Genomic DNA, 12662 nt, shown 5'->3' with positions numbered 1-12662 from the left:
GCGCTGTGAAGGCGGCGGCGGTTCTTGCTTGTACGCGTACAGTTGAATCTGTTTTAAAGCTTCAATATCTAAATTACAGTTGCTTAAATAATAAATATGATTTTCTTACGGAAGAGTAACGCAAGTAAAACAGAGTGGGAATTCTAGTACCAAATAAAGACGATAAAAATAAATAAAAATAATATTAACTTTAAAACAATGTAACGATATATTTATATCTAATATCAATTTAGTACCATTGTTACGTTTAAATAAAGATTTAGATTAAAGAGAACTTCAGGCTTTTATTTACTCAAGAGCCTCTGGCTATAAATTATTGGACTATATCTTCTTTTAATATCATTATTGATCTCTTTTAAGGACAAGTCAGACAAACTTCTATCTAAGAAAAACTTAACAAGATTTTCAATTAGTAATAGCCATTCAGACTTTTCAAGTACATAATATAATATCCGCCAACCCGCATTGGAGCAGCGTGGTGGATTAAGCTCTGATCCTTCTCCTACATGGGGAAAGAGGCCTATGCCCAGTAGTGGGATATTACAGGCTGAAGCGTAATATAATATGGTCCTGACCAGCTAGAAATAAAAGAAAATTATATAGATGATCTTACAGCAAATGTATGTACAATTACAATGTTTATAGATAGTTTTCATCTTGCAACTTTTTTCTTTTCGTTGTCGACAACGTCTGTCTTTAAGTCGCATTTCTTTTATAAATTACCTTCATCTAATCATAAATTGTGTTTCATTAATATTCGGGAAAGAAAGTAAATTCGGGAAAGTTAGTAAGTAGATAAGTTTGCTTTTACATTTCTAAAGAGAATACGTGTATTTATTTATGTATTTAATAATACGTGTATTAATAAATGTATTATACATGTCGTTTACATCTTTGGCAAAAATTCGGATTTAAAAAATTGTCTTTATACATCGTTTCGCGAAATAATAAATACGATGTCGTGCCAAAAGTTCGAATTTAAAACTTTAACGATTTTGTTGAAAATTCCAAGAAAAAAACACAAACATTGAATTATACTGATTTAAAGAAATTCAACATTTATTTCTCCATACAAAATAAAAATGACTCATTGAAGAAAACACGAAACCTATGAAAATTTAATTTGAATTTAGAACAATAACATTAGAATTTCAAAACCTCATAAAACTCACTACTAAGCGACATTTGATATTTATTCGTAAATAATAATAAAAAAACTGATAATCGTTACAAAACATAAACTTGCAAGGTGTTTCGATTTTTTTAATGAGAAGTATATATATTTAACCGTTAATTTGTCACCTAAAATACGATCATCACATCTAGTCTTTGAATATCTTTGCAAAACCTTACTAAACTCGCAAATGAATATGTATGAAATTGTACACAGCACCACATGTTAGTAATTACACCTTTGGTTCTTATTACATTTGACATAAAGACTAAAATTAAATGAATTTCGTCTCGTCGCAGTGTCCATGGTTACAAAGTAATAGAGTCGATTGTATACATTAGTATATGTCTTGATTTACATTTCTATCGCATTTCTATGAATATTGTAATACTATCTGATATAAGGATGTGACGTTCTCTTAATTTATTCCGTTAAAATAACATTTTTTTAAATAAAAATAAACTGTTTGAATTTTCGAAAAACTACATCGTATTTACAATTATTAAAAAGTGATATCAGTATTTAAAAACAGAAGTAAATGAGGTATATTACATTTTAAATTGCTAATACCCAAATTAATTTTCTATGTATACTATTGAGCTCGATAATTCATTCAATCGAGTTTGATAATTTGTGTATACAACTATAATAAAAAATGTTTACGATGTTTTTTTTTTCCTAGGGTAGATTGATAGATAAACTGTTTTCCAAATACTCGTAGGAAACAAAGAATTATTATAATACCCACCAGAAAAATTTTGTATCCATACTAGGCCACGGTGCTTGCAATTGTATCGAAGATCCCGGAATTTAAAATGACCAATAACAAACTTTTACTTATAAATCATAGTTAGTAATAGTAAGCACGCCTTGGAGAGCACGTTAAGCTGTTGATTCCGGTTTTTTATCATAACATGCATCATACCTAATAAATACCTAGTAGCGATCGTTACTCTTAGTTAATAACTGAGCTAAGGCACAGCAAGAAACGTCCTGAACAAAATATGGAGCATCTCGAATGGGGTAGTACCTCGACCTTACAGAAGATCACAGATAAATAATACTGTTTTCAAGCAGTGTTGTGTTCCTGTTGGTGAGTAAGGTGATCAGAGATCCTGGGGAGAATTGGGGTCGGCAACGCGCTTGCAATGTTTCTGGTGTTGCAGACGTCTATAAGCTATGGTAATCGCTTACATCAGGTGAGCCGTACGCTTGTTTGCCGACCTAGTTATCTAGTTATATAAAAAAATTAACTCCTAATCCGCAGTGGAACGCAGTGGAACAGCGTGGTGGATTAATCCCTGATCTTTCTCCTACATGGACAAAGAGACCCAACAACAAAGAGACCAATGAAATGCTATAGGCTGAATCGTGATTATAATCGAGTATGACATTTCAAAGATATTTTGAGCTGATACCACCAAACCTCAAAGTGAAGAATAGTTAGAAATTGTTGGCTGTCAATATGCCTGTGTAATGGATTGCAAGTCGTGAGAGACTATAATCTCAATCAAAAATAAACTCTTGTGTAATACACAGTATTTATTCAGACGACTAGACGAATGTGGGTAATTATGTCTCCCGACGTTGCCCAGTCTTTCAATTCTTATCGAATTGGGGCAACTATTTTCATTGAGCAGACACTTACTACGTAAACATAATTTACACGAAATTCCGGTCAAGGAGAGTTGTAAATAATTGACAGAAATGACCAGCGATGTGAGGGAAGATTTGTAAATTTAGCTCCCGGTTTATCTTTGTGTATATTATATTCAGTTTCTATTAATTCATTCACTACTTCTTTCGACACTATTAATACAATGATTTGTTAATGTTTGTTGTAAAAAAAGAAAAAAACGAGTGTACTTTAGAATATGTATGTATATATGAGAAAAAAAGAGAAAGACAATGTGTGCTCGCACCTCTCTCTTTTGCCCCTACAGTAATATACTAAACGTAACTTTCTCTTTTTCTATCTTCACTAACTTACATCTCCCTCTCAACTTCCGTTTGCCTTGCCCGATCACAGTTTTCGCAACGCTCTCGTCACGCATTCACCAGCTTACTCCCCAAGTCAATGTGCGTAAAAAATTTTTACTTCGAAAATGTAGTTTTGCTATGAAAAAATTATCATAGATCTCATAGCCTCTCATGACTTGGTATGAGTCTGCATTTCCATATTTTTATGAGGTTCATGAGATCATTTTGATGTAATTTCGTCACAAGATAGAGACGACACAGTGAGTATTGTCCTGTGTAGTCAAGGATCGAAACTCCATTTAATTTTTAAAAATTTAACTAGTGTAAATTTCACTATTAGTCCATATTAAATAATACTAGCATAAAATTATATTAATAGGCGTAGTGACACCAGCCAGTACTGTCAATTACATTGGAAATGCACATTTGACCCAAGCCTGTATATCTGTCAGATAAAAATAATTAAAATGAAATGAAGGTTATAGTAGACTTGAAGTAAATTAGTGCGATAACAGAAGCATAAAATTTTATTACCTTCACCTAGGTATAGAGGCTTAAAAAAGTTTCTTTTTGTTTCCTTATAAATTAACAAAACATCAAAATAAAATAGAGCTTCTGGCTCGGGGTAATACGAATGATTTCTTTATAAAATTGATTAAGACCTTTTTAATAAAAAATTAAAAAAAATTAAACTATCATTATAACGATTCTTGTGATGATGATGTGAACGATAACGATGATATGATGATTAAAAAAATAATTTTAATATTTAGTCATAATTTTTAAAATTTTATTTTATTTTTTTATTTCTGAAAACGACCGTATTAATTTGTGTAGTTAGTGATCCATGTAATTTTTCAAACTACTATTGTCACTAATTCTATGACTTTTTGTTTCTTTTGATTGGAAACTGTTTACTTTTATTGATAATGAATAAACGAAAATTTCCGGATACAGTTTATTTTACACTTTTCTTTGTCTTCAACGATTTGAACCCGTCCTTAAATAAAAAAAAGAATGTCATGACACACCGAAATACTTGGTCTTCGGCAAACAGCCAATTTGCATACTCGAGGTACGATAAAATAGGTATATAACTGTCAGCGAATGCAATTTCGTTACAAAGGTAAATAATAAGGTTTTTATAAAGCAGAAGCATTAAAGGAAAATAAAAAAAAAAACATACAAATATCATATCAAAGAACAACAAACAGAGATGATCTCGGTGTATCGACTTTAGGGTAAATCTCTAAAATCGGAAAAAAAACATCTTGACACCAAGCATTTAAATAAAGAAGAAGAAAAAATATTTGATACAAATCAAATTGCTTTTAAAACAAAATTTGAAATGTTGATTTTGTTCGATATTATTCTCGAAGTTATAAAAAACAACTACTTCTTACTTTGTTACAAAAAAAAAAAATTCTCTTTCGACTTTCGTTCCATTATGTTCATACTTCGTTAGGCGTGCTTTGTTCGGTAATTACCATATATTTGGAGTTTCTTTGTGCCCGAATAAAATGAATTTCCAAAAGTTTCGAGTTTCAATAGGATAATAAATTTTGTATGAAACATGTGGATTGATTAATTCCCTTCATCTCGTGTCGGATTTTCGGTAGAAATCACGTTATGCTCTTATTTCCTGAAGAGCGATTAATGGATTATTTCTATAACTATACAGTAGGATTCATTATTAGACATGTATATCACATTCAGGCTGAAACATCCCACTGCTGGGCATACGCCTTTTTCTCCATTTAGTAGGATTGGAGATTAAGCCACCACGCTGCTGCACTGCGGGCTCCAACCGAGAACCGACGGCTTAACGTGCTCTTCGAGGCACGGTGGGGAGAAACACAAAGACATTCAAACCGAAAACATATATTTGTACAAATACAAATGTTCATCGCGACCGAGAATCGAACCCACAAACCGTCAGTGTTTTAAGCGATTGCTCGCGCCACTACACCAGAGTGGTTATTATGTATATTACCCGAGATACTCCTGCCTTATGCTCAGAGATTGAAGGTCTAATTATTCCTAATATTTAGTGTATTATTAAGATGTCTAATGTATGTTTAAAGATATAATAATAATAACAACACCATAGCCGATGTTAATTGTATTGCACCCAATGGAAACATACTAACTTATTTACTATTGTGAAGAAATCTTTCATTACGAGAAAATCAACATCAATAAGAAAATATTATAAAAAAGCAATGTTTTGATATTCCCCTTGGGATATTTCTATTATGGTTAACGTCTTACAAAACAGAAGTAAATTGCGATTAGTTATAAGCGAAGTATTTTTTTCTATTTGAAAAGAAATATGTTTATACATAGGTATATAAGATGAAACGATAGCGTTTTATGACTTAATAACTAATCATTCGTCTATCAATCAGCCTTTAACAGTCCGCTGCTGGACATAGGTCTTTCCTGATATTCGCTACTTCGTCTGGTTCTACACTTTCTGAATCCAGCGGCTTCCTGGTGTCTTCTTAAGGTCGCTAGTCCACCTGGTTGAAGGGCTGCCTAACCTTTTGCTGTGACGGTAAAAGACCACGTTTCAGCACCGGAAGTCATCAATGGCATCACGCACTGCTCAAACACTATTGACTTAAGGCACTGAAATAAACAGGACGAGAAGACACTTTGTAAGTAAAGTAGTAAGTAATTCATATATTACTACTGTGATGTAATGTTTATGAGGAAATAATGTACAAACGTTTTTGTTTTAATACCACAAATTTTACAAAGCTTGATCTCCATACAAAGAAAATTGCCTCCTTTATGTCGGTGTTTAACTAAATTTAGGATTTACTAGCTGCTGCCCGCGACGTCGTCTGCGTGAACGCTATACAGCACCAAAAATACCTACGATTATACCTTTTAAAATAACATTCATATTTTACCCGTTTCTTCATTACATTTCATATCTACAGAAAAATCCCATAGATGGCGCCGCTTTAAAATTCTCTTGTCTACTTATATTAATTTAATTATGTTTATCGGCTTAGTTACTTATATTGCGTGATTTTTATAGTGCGAAGCTAGCTTATATAGCATGGTTATTAACACAATAACAATAACATTCAAATATGCGTCGTTAGATTACACGTTGTTACAGAATGCGTTGAGGAAATAAAGGTTCACTGCTAGTTCCCCGTAGGTGATAGCATGATAATATGTAGCCTATATGTTGACCCGACTTCTTAATAATATTCATGCCAAATTTGAAGTAAATTCATGCGGTACTTTTTGAGTTTATTCCGGACATACATACAGACTAACAGACAAACAGACAAAAATTCTAAAAACTACATTTTTGGCTTCGCTATCGATTGTAGATCATACCCCAAGTATTCTTTTAAAAAAATATTCAATGTACAGTTTTGATTTTCCTACCATTTTATTATATGTATAGATTTATAACTTTCTTAACGTGACAGCTGTTTTGTTTAAAACTTGCTGTGCCCGCGACTTCTACGTGTGACGTGTGACGTGTAATTTTACAAAAAAGTTATTATTCAATTTATAAAATGAATAAATCTCTAAAATAAAAGTAGCTTAAGTTACTCCTTAGTACATCAGCTATCTGTCAGTGAATGTCCCGTCAAAATCGGTCCAGCCGTTTCAGAAATTAGCCGGAACAAACAAACAGACAGACAAAACTTGTAAAAATGTTATTTTGGTGTATTATCGTGTATATATCCATATGCATAGAGAAAAAGCTGATGATGTGAGTGTGAAGATGTGAGTGTCTATTTGTAACATTAAAACGGCTATTTTAATGTTACAAACAGACACTCACATTTTATTTATTTGTTTAGACTAGTTTGAAAATATATCTTCGAAACTGAGTCCAACAAAAGATTTCATTGATGTAAATTTTTCTACTCAAATTTTTTTGTTTATTATTTTAAAATTTACTTGAAATTGAGACAAACACTAAAGTTGAATAAATTATTGACAACTGATTCACATGCCACTGGTAAATTACTGAACAGTATATATATATTTTTTCTTTTTAGAGAAATATAACCTTTTCGTAACCTAACTACACTTTTTTGGATAGGTGTATTGTATTTTAGACTTTGGTTTGAGGTCACTCAAAATATATATACCTATATAAAGCTAATTTGTGTACTCGTATTTTCCTTAAACATATTGTTTAATACTGTTTATCAGATTATCGCAATTCGCATTCATATTATTAATTTATCAGAATCAATAGCATATATTTCAAAAAAAAAAAAACATAGGTAGCTTATGCTTAGAAAAATTATTAATTATACAATGTTAAGTACATTATATGCTCAACAAGTGGAGCTAAATAATAAATACTATTTTTGCATACCTCAAAATTGGTTTTAAAGCAATTGGATTTGTATCAAATATTTTCCTGCAGCTCCTCTTATGTTGCAGATGTCCATGGGCGACGATAGCTTTTTAACATCAGATGGTTTCGACTGCTCGTTTGCCCACGTTTTCATTAAAAAAAACCTATATAAGGCATATTTATAGTCATTTAAAAGCGATCTTATACAGACGATTTCATGCTGACAACCCGGGCTTAGAACACATATAATAGGAATAGGAAATAATAGCAAGAAGTACAAATAAAATAAGGTCGCAGTAATTCAGTAAATAAAATTATATATAGCACAAATATACTATATAATTATACAAATAATTTAACGAAAAGCTTTTTTTACTTCAGATAAACTTATTCGAACTAATAGGAGTAAATAAAATCTCTCGGGAACGCCAAATAAACTGTTTGTAATCTTCGCTTTTAATCAATCGTGGTCTATAAAGGATGTTTGTTCCTTTCAGAGATGAATCTGAAAAGGTGCCAAGGTCGAGGACGTTAAATATCTCAAGAATGCCTCTCGAATTGAGGTTTTTGTTGGTATTTTATTGGTAACAAGATGCTACTTTAATGGACAATTTGAGGCATTATTTCATACTAGATTAGCTTATACGTATGGCTGACTTTTAGAAGAATATTTTTCGAACGATTTTACTGATATAAAAATAGTGAAGTCACAAGAAAGCTATTATTATTCCTAATAAATTTAATCATGCGTTTTTTATTATGCTTCGCATGACGTAAAAAATCCCGTTTGTTGTGCATCGAAGTTTTTAATAGAAAATCGTGTTCCGGTCAAACATGACGTCAGATTGTATATTGAATGCTTCATTCATATTTCTAATAGCATTATATCTTTTTCTAACGTCATGTGGCCCAAAAACATGAATGATCTTTTTATTTAAAGCATCTTCCAAAACTATTATTGAAACAAAGAAAAAAAATTTTGAAGGATTATAAGTGAAACGCCTAACTGAATATTTCACACTTTTCGAGCCCTAGTAGGATTAATTTAATAATTATTCTATAGAATGATATATGAGTAGAAAGACACAGCACGAACATGACGTAAGCCAAAACGCCAATATCATATTAAGTGCACATATGCATATGAATACAGATATTGAAAAATTAAGAAAATTTCAATTAAAAAAATAACAAAGGTTTGCCTATATTTATAACATTTAAATTAACCACTACAATAACTAGAAGTAATCAACAAATCTAACGCTGCGCGCTGTTTCGAATATCACTCAAATAAGGCATTTATTTTTGTACGCATACTACAAGTATTTATAGGCTGAGACCGAACTCATTAAAGACTAAATAACAAATGTAACAAATACTTGGTCAAATGTTGACCTTGTGGACGGTCAGTCGATAGTGGTGGTCGAATCGCGACGGTCAATATTACCATTAGTACAGTTGATACTTGTAATGCAGAGGTGAGACACTAGGAAAGTCAAGGTTAGCGATGTGTTTCTAGCTCTGTTGCTTTTTCAATATTCCAGTTTATTAATTATGGTCTAATTTTGTCTGTAGTGGATTACGATGGTCAACGTTCAAGGGCAAAAAAAACACGTGGATATACATGTATGATTTGAAATCACAAAGTCATATGAAAATGGTAAAGTTCAAATTTTAAGTAAATCTGCAAAAATGGGAAGAAGGTCAGTTGACGAGAATAAGAGTCTGACGGTAATGACATCTGAAGTAATCGTTAAAATCATTTTGTAACAAATTTCTGTAAGTTTTTATGTCTATTTAGTTTTCAGCTGTACTTTAATTTTAATTTCTCTGCGACAAAAGTGCTTACTTTTTCAAAAACGTATTGAATAAAAAAAATGCAACTTGTTATCAAATAAACTTTCCAGTGTGTCATTTATATAGTTTATATATATATATATATATATATATATATATATATATATCGACAAGAACTTTGGCGCTGTTTGTAGTGACTTGTTAGTTTATTTGTAGTGACTTGTTTGTTTTCAATTCCCACCTGAGTCTGGGTGTATTGCACGCATTTATTTATATACCTATTCACATTTATTTATTTATGTATTGTATCTCTATACATTTATCAAAAAAAGCTATATCAGTCAGCTTGTTACCTATAACACAAGCATTGATTTACTGTTACTTAGCTCATGAACAGACGGCTGTGTGTGTAAGTTAAGGTTATTTATATTTGTTATCTATTTATTATTATGATGAATAATAATTTATCAAATCAAAAAACCATGAACTTCACTTTCCTCACAATGCATACTAACGTAAACTGTTGATTAAATTGCGTTCTTGTGTAACTCAAAGTTTTCGACCACAATCAGGAAGGATAGCAAACAGTAAGTAAATAGCGATGAAATTGAACAGTAATGAGTTAAAAGGAGTCCTAAGTAAATAGAAACTAAGTATTTGTATATGAGTTCTGAACTAACTCCAGACGTAAATAAAATTACATTCCGTACTAGATTCCGTGAAGAAAACTGATGAAAACTCAAAGTCTGAACTTTATCTAGATTTATTGTAATTTGGATTGAATTCAGACGGTTTATTTATTACCTAAGAGTCTACTGCATCTGCCCTTGAATATTTCACTGCTGGTTAAAGTAGAGCTACTATTACAGAGAAAAATTTGAACTTTATCCGTTTTTCGAATGTTCTACGAGTGGTGGAATGGATTTTTTTACATTTCATTTGTAGATAGTTGCTTTTTTTATGGTATATCATATAATGTATCATTCTGATCACTCTCTAGTAATTTAATTTTGTGTCGAGATCCAGACAAACAAACATAAAACACAATGCTAAGCATCTGTTGTTGCATTGGAACATTTCATTATCATCATCATCATTCCAGCCTATTACAGTCCACTGCTGGACATAGGCCTCCACAAGTTCGCGCCAAAAATTCGTGAACTCATCTGTGTTGCCCATAGTCACCACGCTAGGCGCGCGGGTTGGTGACCGCAGGGCTGGTTTTGTCGCACCTTAGACGCTGCTGCCCGTCTTCGGCCTGTGTGTTTCAAAGCCAGCGGTTAGATGGTTATCCCGCCATCGGTCGGCTTCTTAAGTTTCATGGTGGTTGTGGACCTTGTTATCCCTTAGTCGCCTCTTACGACACCCACGGAAAGAGAGGGGGTGGCTATATTCTTTGGTGCCGTAACCACACAGCACATTTACTTGGAACATTTACTTTGAACCAATACATCAGCTAGTTAGATGTGACCAACTCGTCAAACGTCAAACAAGAAAACCAAAAATAATTTTTTCATTACTATATATTATTAAAAATGTAGTTTTGTAATTATCATCTATTCAAAGAAATTTAAGTAAGATTAAGTAGATAATAATATCATTTACTATAAAACAAATATGACAAAGTAATTTGTTACCCGGTTCACATAATACGAAATTTCGGATACACATAATGTAATAATTATTACATCCGTAGCTTAGTAGGGTTATTTATATTGCGTTTAGGTGTGTTTCCGTAAAGCCTTCTAGAACAGGTAAATGATATTAGAGTAAATTTGTAATGTCATTTCCCTTGCGACTCACACGATACAAATATATATCGAAACGTTATGGTGCTTTGGATATTTTAGATTAGAATTCTGAGATATTTATGATTGGGAGTTAGCTCCAGTGAGGTTAAACGTGTGATTTTGATATTACGCTTCAGCCTGTAATATCCCACTACTGGGCATAGACCTCTTGTAACCGTTGCGCTAACGCGGCAGATTTTGATATAATTTTTCTTAAATTGTGCTTACAAGCAAACGTCCAACACTCAGCAGTACGTAGAATAATTTTATTTTTATTTCAGAGGTCTGAAATACGCACAAGTGCACAACTTAAATGCACAAATGTCCAGATAGAGGGAAGCATCTCTAATATAAATTCATACTGCTTTGTGTTGAAGAAAAAACATCACAAGGAAATATGCATGTATATTAAATTAAAGTGGTTGATTAAGATTAAGTTTTTCTCTATCAGAAAAATGGACTTGTTAATGTATACGTAATAGATAAACATTACGTTTAAAGAAAGTGGTTAACTTTTTCATGATACACCTTTTGTGAATATTGATTTCGTAGTTCCAAACTTAATAAATAAAAAAAAAGCGTAAAATGTCTTCCGGGACATTTGAAAAAAGAATTTTAGGAAGTTCTTCTATTTGGAAGTCATTATTTTTAATGTATTCGAATATTGAATCAATTTCTATTGACACGGAAATTTAACGATGGAAGGCATTTTATTTGACGAGAAAAAATACAGTATCGTTGTATATTCTATTGATTATTCATGATAGAATTAAGTAAATATCAGGTTTCAAATACGTGTTTCCGGTAATTCCAAAACAATTTAAACCTCATTAGGAAACTGTAATCAGGTAACATCGATTGTTTGAAACTACTGACTAACGTAAAATTAAATTTAATTTTAAAGTTAATTTTATGAATACAAGGATTTTGAAATGTCGATTAACTAAAACAAATTTTGGTATAACGGCACATTTTCTTAAAACGTGTAATATGTATGTGTGTATAAAGATAAGAGGCGGGTATTGATTTATTTAGTGATAACGTAACAGACTACAAAATTGAAATTAACAAATATTATTAAATAAATAAATAGATAATATAATTTAAATAAATAGATAATATAGTCTATCTTATATTAGTTAATTTTATTTAATTAATTTTAATAAATACAGCATATTTTTATTAGCTTATTTAAATTTAAATTCTATTTTCTTTTATAATACTATTTTTATTTTATTTTTTATAAAATATTTGGAATTCTGAATTTTTTTGTCTTTTCTTTTTCTTTTATCTAAGATGTAGCTCTGTTTTTTTTTTAGCTCCTTCAAATTTCTATTGATGTGATAAGTAGGAATAATTGCGTAATATAACGACTATTGATTATACAGTTAATTTTTATTAAAAAAAAAATGTAAATTTCTACATTATGGTTATCTTCCTGTGATAAAATTAAAATATAATTAAAAGGATGTGTCATATTACGGAAATTAAAATTCTTCACGTCTTAATATTACGCACATCGTAAAATTAATACTACTACATACCTATTTACTAATTATTATATATAGTAATAAAG

The sequence above is a fragment of the Melitaea cinxia genome, chromosome 9 (assembly GCF_905220565.1).
Source record: "Melitaea cinxia chromosome 9, ilMelCinx1.1, whole genome shotgun sequence".
NCBI classification, from domain to species: Eukaryota; Metazoa; Arthropoda; class Insecta; order Lepidoptera; family Nymphalidae; genus Melitaea; species Melitaea cinxia.
This window is presented reverse-complemented; position numbering follows the sequence as displayed.